The sequence below is a fragment of the Xenopus tropicalis genome, chromosome 6 (genome assembly GCF_000004195.4).
Source record: "Xenopus tropicalis strain Nigerian chromosome 6, UCB_Xtro_10.0, whole genome shotgun sequence".
Taxonomy (NCBI): Eukaryota; Metazoa; Chordata; class Amphibia; order Anura; family Pipidae; genus Xenopus; species Xenopus tropicalis.
Genome location: NC_030682.2, coordinates 132,650,696 through 132,663,890, shown reverse-complemented (window position 1 = coordinate 132,663,890; position 13,195 = coordinate 132,650,696).

Genomic DNA, 13,195 nt, shown 5'->3' with positions numbered 1-13,195 from the left:
TGGTTGAGGGTAAGGGTGTTTAGTTGGGATGTGGTTGAGGGTAAGGGTGTTTAGTTGGGATGTGGTTGAGGGTAAGGGTGTTTAGTTGGGATGTGGTTGGGGGTAAAGGTCCATGATTGGGGTGTGATGGACAAAAATCCAGTCCACCCAAACTCTGTCCCTTTCCGGGTCTGTATAAACAGAGAGAGTCAGAATGTGTAGAGTTGTAGAAATGGAATATTGTTTAAAGCTCATTCCAACATTATAAAGCTCATTTACAAATGCAGTGCAATGTGCAAAGTGCACTATTTTGGTGCCATTTGCCCTGTTTTTTTCCAGAATTCCAGCATATTTGTTCACAAAAATTGAGCAGAAATAGGCAAAATATGTACTAATTACCCAACGCAATTAGTGAGTAGCATCATCAGTGTGTGAATGGCATGACTCCCAGTGCACTCAGTGACAATAGCAACATTAGTATGTAAATCACTTGGGGCAAGACTTTCACAACTGTTGACACAACCCAGGGTGGCGGTGATTCCAGGGTTCCTAAATATTAATAAATAAGTACTTTTTATAAATGGATCAGTGAATTTGCATTCATGTTTACATGGTCTGTAACCGAGCCTTTTATTGTCTTCTCTGCAGCACAAATCAGCCTGTATAATTGTGAAAGTGTAAGTATACAAACAGACCAATGTGCTGACAGCCAAAAAACTATTGGTCTGTAAAGCTACCGTTTAATTGTTATTGTTACGTTTTAGTGCTTGTTTTTCTATTCAAATTCCTTTCTAGTCATATATCAGTCTTTCAGTCACACCACACCCTCGTTGCTAAGGTAATTTGCATCCTGGCAACCAAAACCAAACTGGAGCGCTGCTGAACTGGAATAATAAAAAATGAAGACCAATTGCAAATGGTCTCAGAATATTACTCTCTACATCAAACTAAAAGTTAACTCAAAGGTGAACACCACTTCTAGTGTATTTTCTCTACATACTATACACTATTCTCCCTTTTATTAAGACTCTTTGTTCCCATACAGAAATAGGGAATGACCATGAAATAGGCCAAATAGTTGGACATAAGAGGCCACACTGACACCTGGGCCCACCGGGGGTTTTCCTGGTATCCTGGGGGGCCAGCCTGACTGCCTGTTTCTGCCCCTGAAGCAACTCAGCAGAGGTTCTAGTCCTACACTGGCCCAACCTCATAACAAAGGTCACTTTCCCAAACAACCTTTTCCAGGTCAGACAGATTTCTACCCCAGATGGGGTGGCTGAGGTTAGAGAGGGTTGATCAGTAGTTATGGAAGTTTCCCAGCAATGTATAACTGAGGCTCTTTAGCTGTTTCTACATTCTCACGGATATGCTCATGCTTGTAAGTTCTACTTTAAGAGATATCAGCAATATTGTTGGCCACAGATAGGAATCTGTTGGAGGTATCCATAGTGGGGGAGGTTTCAGGCCCAAGAACCCATCTTAAGAGATGAAGAGAGAGGAAAAATAACCAACCAACCCAAGCCCATGCAGGTTCAGGCTGTTGGTTAGGGCTAGCTCATCTAATATAGGTGAGGGGCAACTAGTTTGGGTGGCTGGGACATCTAAGGACTTTAGTGGAGGATACAGTAAAGAAAGGTTCAGGTTATAAACAGGAACCTAAGGTGCTGCGAGGGGCGGCAATGTGTTGATTGTGCGGTGTGACAAGCGATAGAACCCACTGTGGGAATAGAACCTGTTGGCAAAGGCTCCATTAGGATTGCCACTTGGGAAGTAACATAGTAACATAGTAACATAGTAACATAGTAACATAGTGTAGCCATTCTGCTAACATGGCTATTAAATAACTGTACAAAGTATAATTCTGTGTATAATCATATTGCTGGGACTTGTAATTCTATTAATCTTCAGCACTGAAACAGTTAATTGCTGAAGACTTTGCTGGGCTTGCAGGAAGAAGGAAGATTCCTCCCACCAATAGGAGAGCAGCTTTCAGACTGAGGAGTTTGTAGCCAGTGAGAGAAAGACTTACTTCAGGGAGAGGAGAACTTTCTGGAGCTGTGAGGGGGAGGGCTGGTAGGAGAGAAACGCAGGGGTGTATCCAAGGGAGAGCATGCACAGAGCTGGGCTGTATGGGAGGTGGAATCCCTTTTCTCCAGAGTGACCAGTGACTGTCTGCTCTCTGAAGAGGTGTTTTACAGACCACTGCTTCTTCTGCCTAATACCTGGAGAAACTCTTTATTACTGCAGTGTGAAGGAAGCTGAGACAGCAGTGATCGGCTGATAGTGGATCCAGTCTATTGGTATGCTTTATCCTCTGCCTATATTGCAGCCCCTGCACACTCACAGGCCCAGTTTTCAGTGAGTGATTCCTGTGGATAACCAGTACTGTTTTATGTGCCTTGTGGATTACAAGTACTAATATATATGAGCTCCAACTGCCGGCCTTGCTGCTTATACTAACACTGGCCAGTGTTCAGGGAACTTGACTTAAACATAATCTTAATCTGAGTTGATTATATCAGTCTGTTTATATAAGTCTGCTATTTAAAGTGCATTCAACAGTTCATTGTCATTTTCTATTCACTGTTTGCTATTGCATTGCTGATTTAACTTTGTGTTCAGATGCTACAACCTATTTGTTGACACATATCGCTAGTAGAGAGATTGTTCAGTTTATCTTTGTTAATGGGTCTCCGGATCCAATAAAAGTGCTTAGCATTATACTGCTGGTTTATGTGTATCACTGGGGGTTGTGGGTGTCACCAAAGCACCAAAGGTGGTCGAGAGCAGGACCCATATAACACAGCTACACCTACGGGTGCGCTACACTTGGGGGCTCGTCCGGGATCCTTGCTCCGCCCAAATCTCCGCCCCTATTTCCCTAGACTAAGTGTTAAAGTGATACAGAAGGCAAAATGAACCCAGAAGCAGCTGCAAAGTGGTGTAAACAGCACAATGCTCAGCCAGAACAGTGCTTAGTTTTCATGTTGCCAGATACTAAATGGACTGATGTACAACTACGTAAAGTAGCTGAGTCCTTACCAGTGGTTGGCCGTGGATTTGTATTAGACAGCATCATGGATACTGCTGAACACAAGACTCTAGCTTTATTAGAATGGAGAAATCCCTTGGTGCGTGAGCGAATACCTCAGAGTGTGTCAGGTCCAGGAGAAAATGTAGTCCATGTGATATTCCCTGAAAGATGCACTACTTCACCGACAGAAGAAATACCTGGAGACACTGCATCACCTTCAACAACAGAGGTTGAAGTCTCACTACCCAGTAATGCCATAGGACCAGAGGTTCTGAATGCTTTGGGAAGTCTTGTAGAAAAATGCCTGAAGCCCACACAGCCATTTACTGGATTTGGGTACCGCAAATTACGTTTCTTCTCCGGCAAGCAACCCACCCCTCAGGGAGAGGAAGATTTTGAATCATGGATGGATCAGGCTTCACAGGCCGTAGAAGAATGGGACATCCCAGAAACCCAAAAAAAACAAAGAATAGCTGAAAGTTTAAAAGGATTAGCTGCTGACACCATACGCAACTTAAAGATGAGCAAGTTTGATTGCACAGCTAAAGACTATTTAGAAGTGCTGCATGATGTGTTCGGGAGAACAGAGAAGGCGTCTGACCTCCTGTACCAGTTTGAGCATACATACCAAGAGGTTGGTGAAAAATTATCTGATTATATTAATCGCTTAGACAAAATACTCCACCAGATCATCCTAAAGAAGGGAGTGGACCCAAAAGTAGCTGATCAGGTGCGGATTGGTCAGATTTTGCAAGGAGCTCAAGCTATGGATCCCATCATGTGGAAACTGAGGATGAGAGACAGAAGAGAAACTCTCACCTATTCACAGTTGGTTAAAGAAGTGAGGGAAGAGGAAGCACTGCTGGAAGCCAAATCTCAGACTTCAACTCAAGCTGCAAGCGGAAGTAAGCCGGAGCTTGCAACAGTACATACTACTCAAACAGGGGTCATGGTCCCAAGTGTTGTGAGTACCGAGGTACCACAGCTACAAGCGCAAGTGTCTACACTAACAGAAGCAATAACCCAAGTTACCAGATCCGTTGCAGAGCTGCAGAAGATTGTGGTAGTTTTAGCTGAAGCGAAGGATACCCCTGCCAAAGCATCTACAGTGAGACCTAAGGGAGAATCTGCAAAGCCCAGGTCCATAGCTATATCTGGATTTTGTTTCCGCTGTGGAGAAACAGGGCATATGAAGCGACAATGTCCCAATGCTGAAAATTTGCGAAAAGTAAATGAACTGCTATTGGCAAGTGCGATGCAGGAAAACTTCAGAGGGCCTCAGTGAAGGAGCCAGCTGAGTGCCCAGCTAAAAGGAGCTCAACGAAGACCAACAGAAACAGAAGCCTCATTGGATCTAACCTTCCAAATGCTTCTCGCAGGGAAAGGGGGAAAGTACCCACTGTGGCCCCTTTCAACTCATCTAAGTCAGTTAGCAAAAGCGGAAAACCAGCTCAGCAAGAGTCTTGGCATCGAAACTCACCAAGAATCACTACAAAAGAATCCTGTCCTCAAACAGAAGCTTTAAAAGGCTGGAAGCAGCCAACTGTTCCTCAAAAACATGCTGACTGTCGCACTGCTGAGCAGCACAGAAAAGAGGAATTACCTGAAGGCTTAGTGGGACCTTCTCCTATAGTGACAGTAAAGATAGAAGATGTGTACAGTAAGGCACTACTGGATACTGGTGCACAAATCACTATCTTGTTTAGAGACTTCTACCAGAAATATTTAAAGCATTTGCCTCTTTTGAAACTAGAAGACTTGCAGATCTGGGGACTAAGTGATACTAAGTTTCCCTATTATGGCTATGTCTCACTGAAACTAGAATTTCCCAGCTCTGTTGTGGGGTCAACAGAAGTTTTTGAAACTCTTGCTGTTGTGTGTCCAAGACCAAAAGAAAAGAGTATAGCGTCTATTCTAGTGGGGACCAACACTGACCTTGTCAGGAGAATGCTGAAGCCTCAGCTAACTCAAGAACATCCAACACTACATCCACTTCTGAGACCAGCATTTTGTGCCCTTCAGAAGGAAAAGGACAACAAGAGAGAGGAAATAGGACATGTATGGACACTATCTGGGAAAGAATATGTAATACCCCCTGGTCATGTCAAGTGTTTCAAAGCCAAAGTAAGGATGTGTGGGCAAGCAGCCACATCTCATCTTATGATGGAAATGGATCCAGAATTACAACTGCCACCTGGACTTGAGTTAGTACCAGAAATCTGGCCTGTTGACAAGCTAAAACATCCTTATAATACTGTATCTGTGGGACTGATGAATAAAGGAAGTACCCCTATTGTTCTTAGCTCACAAGTGCGTTTGGGTAATGTACACGCTGCCACTCCCTTACCTGCTTCTGTTTTGACAAGTGACAAGGGTAATGCGGAACAGTTGAAGCTGGAAGATGTTGATATAGGAGGTGGTCTGTTGACACCTGAATGGGTATCCAGAGTTAAAAAGAGGTTGATGAAGAGGAGGAATTGTTTCTCCACCAGTGAGCTTGATGTGGGGTGTGCAAAAAGTGCGCAACACCATATAAGATTAAAAGAAGACCGGCCATTCAGAGAACGTTCCAGAAGGGTTGCTCCAGGTGATTTGGAGGACTTGAGAAAACATCTGGAAGACCTCAAAGCGGCTGGAATAATTAAAGAGTCAAGAAGCCCATATGCTTCTCCCATTGTTGTTGTCAGAAAGAAGAATGGATCAATTCGCATGTGTGTTGATTATCGCACTCTGAATCAGCGAACCATTCCTGACCAGTACACCACACCTAGAATCGAAGATGCTCTTAATTGCCTGGTGGGCAGCAAATGGTTCAGTGTGTTAGACTTGAGGAGTGGATACTATCAAATCCCTATGCACCCTGAAGATAAGGAAAAGACTGCATTCATTACTCCTTTGGGGTTTTTCGAATTTGATCGCCTGCCTCAGGGCCTCTCAGGTGCTCCCGCAACTTTCCAGAGGATCATGGAAAAAACAGTTGGAGATATGCATCTCCTGGAAGTCCTAGTCTACCTTGATGACATTATTGTCTTTGGGAAGACACTAGAGGAACATGAAGAGAGACTGATGAAAGTACTGGACAGACTTGAAAAAGAAGGGCTGAAGTTGTCCCTGGATAAATGTAAGTTTTTCCAATCTTCAGTGACCTATGTGGGACATGTGGTGTCCGCAGAAGGAATATCAACTGATCCCAGCAAAATTGAAGCTGTGACATCTTGGCCCAGACCCAGAACCATCACAGAACTGCGGTCTTTTCTTGGGTTTTGTGGTTATTATAGAAGGTTTGTGGAAGGGTTCTCAAAGACAGCTAGACCACTCAGCCAACTGCTGCAAAATGATATAGGAGTTGATGAAACCGATGAAGACATTCTTTTGAAGAAGCCAAAGGGACCAAGGAAATCTAAAGAGTGCATAGAGAACCGTTGGACTTCTGAGTGTGAAGGGGCATTTGAACAGCTTAAGTATTGTCTTACACATGCCCCAGTACTGGCTTATGCTGATTCAAGAAAACCATACACATTACATGTTGATGCTAGCAGAGAAGGTTTGGGAGGAGTCCTTTACCAGGAGCATGACCAGAAACTGAGACCTGTAGCCTTTATCAGTCGAAGCTTATCTCCAACAGAGAGAAATTACCCTGCACACAAATTGGAATTCCTAGCTCTGAAGTGGGCTGTGGTTGATAAGCTGCATGACTACCTTTATGGAGCTGAATTCGAAGTCCAGACTGACAACAACCCTTTAACATATATCCGGACCACTGCCAAGCTAGATGCTACTGGACATAGATGGATGGCTGCTTTATCCAACTACAATTTCAGTTTAAAATATCGTCCAGGACATCAGAATGGGGATGCTGATGGTTTGTCAAGAAGGCCACATGCAGACTCACACCCTGAGGATGAATGGGTGGAAATTCCAGCACCAGGAGTGAGAGCTATGTGCCAGATGGTAGCTTACTGTCAGCAAACCGAATGTTGGGCCCGGAAGCTGAGTCTGCCAGATTCAAGCATACCCCAAGCCTACTGTAATCTTGTTTCATTGCAAGGCTACTCTTTACCAGCTTTGAGCAACAGTGATCTCAGGAGAGACCAGAGAAATGACCCCCTGGGACAGTTAGTTGTTGCTGCTTTGGAGAATAAAAAGGTTGATATACTTCATACAGATTCTCATCCACTAGCAAGTATTCTAGCAAAAGAATGGCACAGACTACGGATACGAAATGGCCTAGTGTATAGAAGGTCCCCTAGTGTTCTTGACAATGAAAAGTGGCAATTGTTGCTTCCCCGAAAGTATCAAGAAGTGGTACTTCAGTCACTGCATGATGAACATGGCCATTTGGGCTATGACAAAACTCTGGGACTTGTAAGAGACAGATTCTACTGGCCATGTATGAAACAGGATATTGAAGACTATTGTCGTTCATGCCTTCGCTGCATCCAGAGAAAGACTTTGCCCGCTAAAGCTGCCCCATTAGGTCAAATGGAGAGTAGTGGACCTATGGAACTTGTCTGTATAGACTTTCTCTGCATTGAACCCGATGAAGGTGGAATCAGCAATGTGCTGGTAGTGACTGATCACTATACCAGATATGCTCAGGCATTCCCAGCTCGTGACCAAAAAGCTGTCACAGTGGCCAAGCTACTGGTTGAAAAGTTCTTTATACATTATGGTCTGCCAAAAAGAATACACTCTGATCAAGGGCGTGACTTTGAAAGCAAACTCATCTATGAACTACTTACGCTTCTGGGAGTTCAAAAGAGTCGTACATCTCCTTACCACCCTCAAGGTGATCCCCAGCCAGAGCGTTTCAATAGGACTTTGCTAGATATGTTAGGAACACTGTCTGCTGAGAAGAAGAGTCAATGGAGTAGACATGTGGCTACAGTAGTGCATGCTTATAATAGCACTAAGAATGATGCTACAGGATTTTCACCCTACTTCCTAATGTTTGGAAGGGAAGCTCGTCTTCCTGTTGATTTGACTTTTGGAGTTACAGCTGATGATACTCCTTTGCGATCTCATGCCAGTTATGTAGAAAGACTCAAGAAGAACCTCAAAGAAGCCTATGATCTAGCTGAACATGCAAGTGGTAAGAGGCATCAACGGAACAAAGCCCATTATGATAAGAACGTGAAATTGCATGATTTGCAACCCGGTGATAGAGTTCTGTTGAGAAATTTGGGCCTGCATGGAAAGCACAAACTAGCTAATCGATGGGGCTCTGAGATCTACATTATTTGCTCTCAGCTACCTAACATTCCAGTCTATCAAGTCCGCCCCGAAGGTAAAGAAGGACCTATAAAAACCTGGCACCGCAATAATTTGATGCCTTTGGCAGAGTCAGTGAGGCTTATAAACTATGAACCTACAATGTCTCAGCGTAGGCCTAACTCAAGGCGATCTAGGAGACTAAGACAGAGACAAGATGCTCTTCCTGCTATTCAACACTCAGGTACTTCCCCAGAAGAGGAAGAAGACAGTGAGGATGAATGGGGATTGGATGGACTTTTCTATGACAATATTCAAAATTCCATCAACAGTAATCTAAATGCAGATGCATCAGAATTCATCCCTTGTCAAACTGAACAACCAGTTTCTAGCAATAGACTGACAGATGTTTCCATGCCTCAGGCAGAATTCAATGTCACTGAAAGTTTTGACAGTAATCCTGATGGCAGTGGTACAGTGTTGGAGAAACAGATTGAGGCTGTTCAAGAAGAGATTTTAGAAGAAGACAACATACAGGCTGAAAACTTAGATATTGAATGTGTGACAAGTGATCAACCCTCAGAACAAAGTTCTTCAGTTAATGTCTTTGAACCAAGGCCTCAGAGACTGGTGAAACCCCCACAGAGACTCACATATGATACTTTAGGGAATAGTACTCAAGAGCCTGTGGTCACTGCTCATCGTAGAATCTACGCCCATGTTCCCTCCGCTTTCTACTCAGTTGGTGACACCACACCTCAGTTGACTTCTACAGTTGAGATACCACGTTATAAAACAGTGGTTGAGTTAATGGTACACTAATGTTATAATTGTATTTTGATGGTAAATTACTTTTGACTTGGGAGGACCCAAGTATTTTCAGTGGGGAGAGAGTGTAGCCATTCTGCTAACATGGCTATTAAATAACTGTACAAAGTATAATTCTGTGTATAATCATATTGCTGGGACTTGTAATTCTATTAATCTTCAGCACTGAAACAGTTAATTGCTGAAGACTTTGCTGGGCTTGCAGGAAGAAGGAAGATTCCTCCCACCAATAGGAGAGCAGCTTTCAGACTGAGGAGTTTGTAGCCAGTGAGAGAAAGACTTACTTCAGGGAGAGGAGAACTTTCTGGAGCTGTGAGGGGGAGGGCTGGTAGGAGAGAAACGCAGGGGTGTATCCAAGGGAGAGCATGCACAGAGCTGGGCTGTATGGGAGGTGGAATCCCTTTTCTCCAGAGTGACCAGTGACTGTCTGCTCTCTGAAGAGGTGTTTTACAGACCACTGCTTCTTCTGCCTAATACCTGGAGAAACTCTTTATTACTGCAGTGTGAAGGAAGCTGAGACAGCAGTGATCGGCTGATAGTGGATCCAGTCTATTGGTATGCTTTATCCTCTGCCTATATTGCAGCCCCTGCACACTCACAGGCCCAGTTTTCAGTGAGTGATTCCTGTGGATAACCAGTACTGTTTTATGTGCCTTGTGGATTACAAGTACTAATATATATGAGCTCCAACTGCCGGCCTTGCTGCTTATACTAACACTGGCCAGTGTTCAGGGAACTTGACTTAAACATAATCTTAATCTGAGTTGATTATATCAGTCTGTTTATATAAGTCTGCTATTTAAAGTGCATTCAACAATTCATTGTCATTTTCTATTCACTGTTTGCTATTGCATTGCTGATTTAACTTTGTGTTCAGATGCTACAACCTATTTGTTGACACATATCGCTAGTAGAGAGATTGTTCAGTTTATCTTTGTTAATGGGTCTCCGGATCCAATAAAAGTGCTTAGCATTATACTGCTGGTTTATGTGTATCACTGGGGGTTGTGGGTGTCACCAAAGCACCAAAGGTGGTCGAGAGCAGGACCCATATAACACAGCTACACCTACGGGTGCGCTACAATAGTAACATAGTAACATAGTAACATAGTAACATAGTAACATAGTAAGTTGGGTTGAAAAAAGACATACGTCCATCAAGTTCAACCATAATGCCTATATATAACCTGCCTAACTACTAGTTGATCCAGAGGAAGGCAAAAAACCCCATCTGAAGCCTCTCTAATTTGCCTCAGAGGGGAAAAAATTCCTTCCTGACTCCAAGATGGCAATCGGACCAGTCCCTGGATCAACTTGTACTAAGAGCTATCTCCCATAACCGTGTATTCCCTCACTTGTACTGAGAGCTATCTCCCATACCCCTGTATTCCCTCACTTGTACTGAGAGCTATCTCCCATACCCCTGTATTCCCTCACTTGTACTGAGAGCTATCTCCCCTACCCCTGTATTCCCTCACTTGTACTGAGAGCTATCCCCCCTACCCCTGTATTCCCTCACTTGTACTGAGAGCTATCTCCCCTACCCCTGTATTCCCTCACTTGTACTGAGAGCTATCTCCCATACCCCGGTATTCCCTCACTTGTACTGAGAGCTATCTCCCCTACCCCGGTATTCCCTCACTTGTACTGAGAGCTATCTCCCCTACCCCTGTATTCCCTCACTTGTACTGAGAGCTATCTCCCCTACCCCTGTATTCCCTCACTTGTACTGAGAGCTATCTCCCCTACCCCTGTATTCCCTCACTTGTACTGAGAGCTATCCCCCCTACCCCTGTATTCCCTCACTTGTACTGAGAGCTATCCCCCCTACCCCTGTATTCCCTCACTTGTACTGAGAGCTATCCCCCCTACCCCTGTATTCCCTCACTTGTACTGAGAGCTATCTCCCCTACCCCTGTATTCCCTCACTTGTACTGAGAGCTATCTCCCCTACCCCTGTATTCCCTCACTTGTACTGAGAGCTATCTCGCCTACCCCTGTATTCCCTCACTTGTACTGAGAGCTATCTCCCCTACCCCTGTATTCCCTCACTTGTACTGAGAGCTATCCCCCCTACCCCTGTATTCCCTCACTTGTACTGAGAGCTATCTCCCATACCCCTGTATTCCCTCACTTGTACTGAGAGCTATCTCCCATACCCCTGTATTCCCTCACTTGTACTGAGAGCTATCTCCCATACCCCTGTATTCCCTCACTTGTACTGAGAGCTATCTCCCATACCCCTGTATTCCCTCACTTGTACTGAGAGCTATCTCCCATACCCCTGTATTCCCTCACTTGTACTGAGAGCTATCTCCCATACCCCTGTATTCCCTCACTTGTACTGAGAGCTATCTCCCATACCCCTGTATTCCCTCACTTGTACTGAGAGCTATCCCCCCTACCCCTGTATTCCCTCACTTGCTAAGAATCCATCCAGCCCCTTCTTAAAGTTATATAATGTATCAGCCAGTACGACTGATTCGGGGAGGGAATTCCACAACTTCACAGCTCTCACTGTAAAAAATCCTTTCCGAATGTTTAAATGGAACCTCCCTTCTTCTAAACGGAGTGGGTGCCCTCGTGTCCGTTGGAAGGACCTACTGGTAAATAAAACATTAGAAAGGTTATTATATGATCCCTTTATATATTTATACATAGTTATCATGTCACCTCTTAAGCGCCTCTTCTCCAGTGTAAACAGACCCAACTTGGCCAGTCTCTCTTCATAACGGAGACTTTCCATACCCTTTACCAGCTTAGTTGCCCTTCTCTGGACCCTCTCTAACTCAATAATGTCCCGTTTGAGCACTGGAGACCAAAACTGAACAGCATATTCTAGATGGGGCGTTACCAGCGCTCTGTAAAGGGGAAGAATAACCCCCTCCTCCCGTGAATCTATACCCCTTTTAATACAGCTCAAAACCTTGTTTGCCCTTGCAGCTGCTGCCTGGCATTGCTTGCTACAGCCAAGTTTATTATCTACAAGGACTCCAAGGTCCTTCTCCATTATGGATTTGCCTAGTGCAGTCCCATTAAGGGTATACGGGGCTTGCATATTTTTACATCCCAGGTGCATGACCTTACATTTATCCACATTAAATCTCATCTGCCACTTAGCTGCCCAGATTGCCAGTTGGTCAAGATCCTGCTGCAGGGATGTCACATCCTGGATAGAATTGACTGGTCTGCAGAGTTTTGTGTTACCAGCCTGATGCCAATCTATTTAAAGGAGAACTAAGCCCTTAAAATGAATATGCCTAGAAATGCCATCTTTTATACAATGAACTGACTGCACTAGCTCAAAGTTTCAGCATCTCTATATTAGTAATGATATAGGCTTTACAGTTGTCACAGGAGCTTCCCATCTTGGATTCTGTTAGAGCTGTCAGGGACAGTGCACAAGCTGAGCTTAGGGGCCGTTGCAAATTATAAAGCAGAAAATGAGCTTTGCCTGCCATATAAACTGGTGCTACAGGGCTGGTTATTAAATTCTGATGCTAATTGCACTGGTTTCTGAGCTGCCATGTAATGTGAACATAAATAACAGCCTTATATCATGGCATTTATATTCTATATATACAGTATATTGTGTGTCGGCCCCTAAGCTCAGGTAAGTGACAGCAGCACAGAGTATGGGCAGGGAATCAGCAGAAAAGAAGATGGGGGGCTACTGGGGCATCTTTGGGGGCACAGATCTTCCTTGCCAAGGGGCTGTGGATGCCTTGGGCTGGTACAGAAACCCAAAACATAATGTAGGGACCCATAGGGTTAAATGGTCCCTATGGCTTTAAATCCCTACAGGTTTAGTTCCCTTAGTTGCTGGGCAGAAGGGAATGTATCTAAGTGAGTTCATTAACATGTGTGCTATTGGTTAGAAGGTATAGTGACCACATCCTGCCTGACTTTGGTATAGTGTTGGGAGAGGAGTGGCACCTTCCTGTTGTTTGCTTCCACCTTAGGGACAAGGTGGATGTGTGCTGAGAGCCCAGGGCATGGGCCCAGGCCCAGCGAAGTCGGGGAACAGGGCCCCGTGAATGAGGCATTAGATAGTGGCAGGTGTAGCTCCCTTTATAGTACACTCTAGGAGTGTAAGGCAGTTAGGGCTGAGCTAGAATGAGCAGCATGAGCTCCTGCATA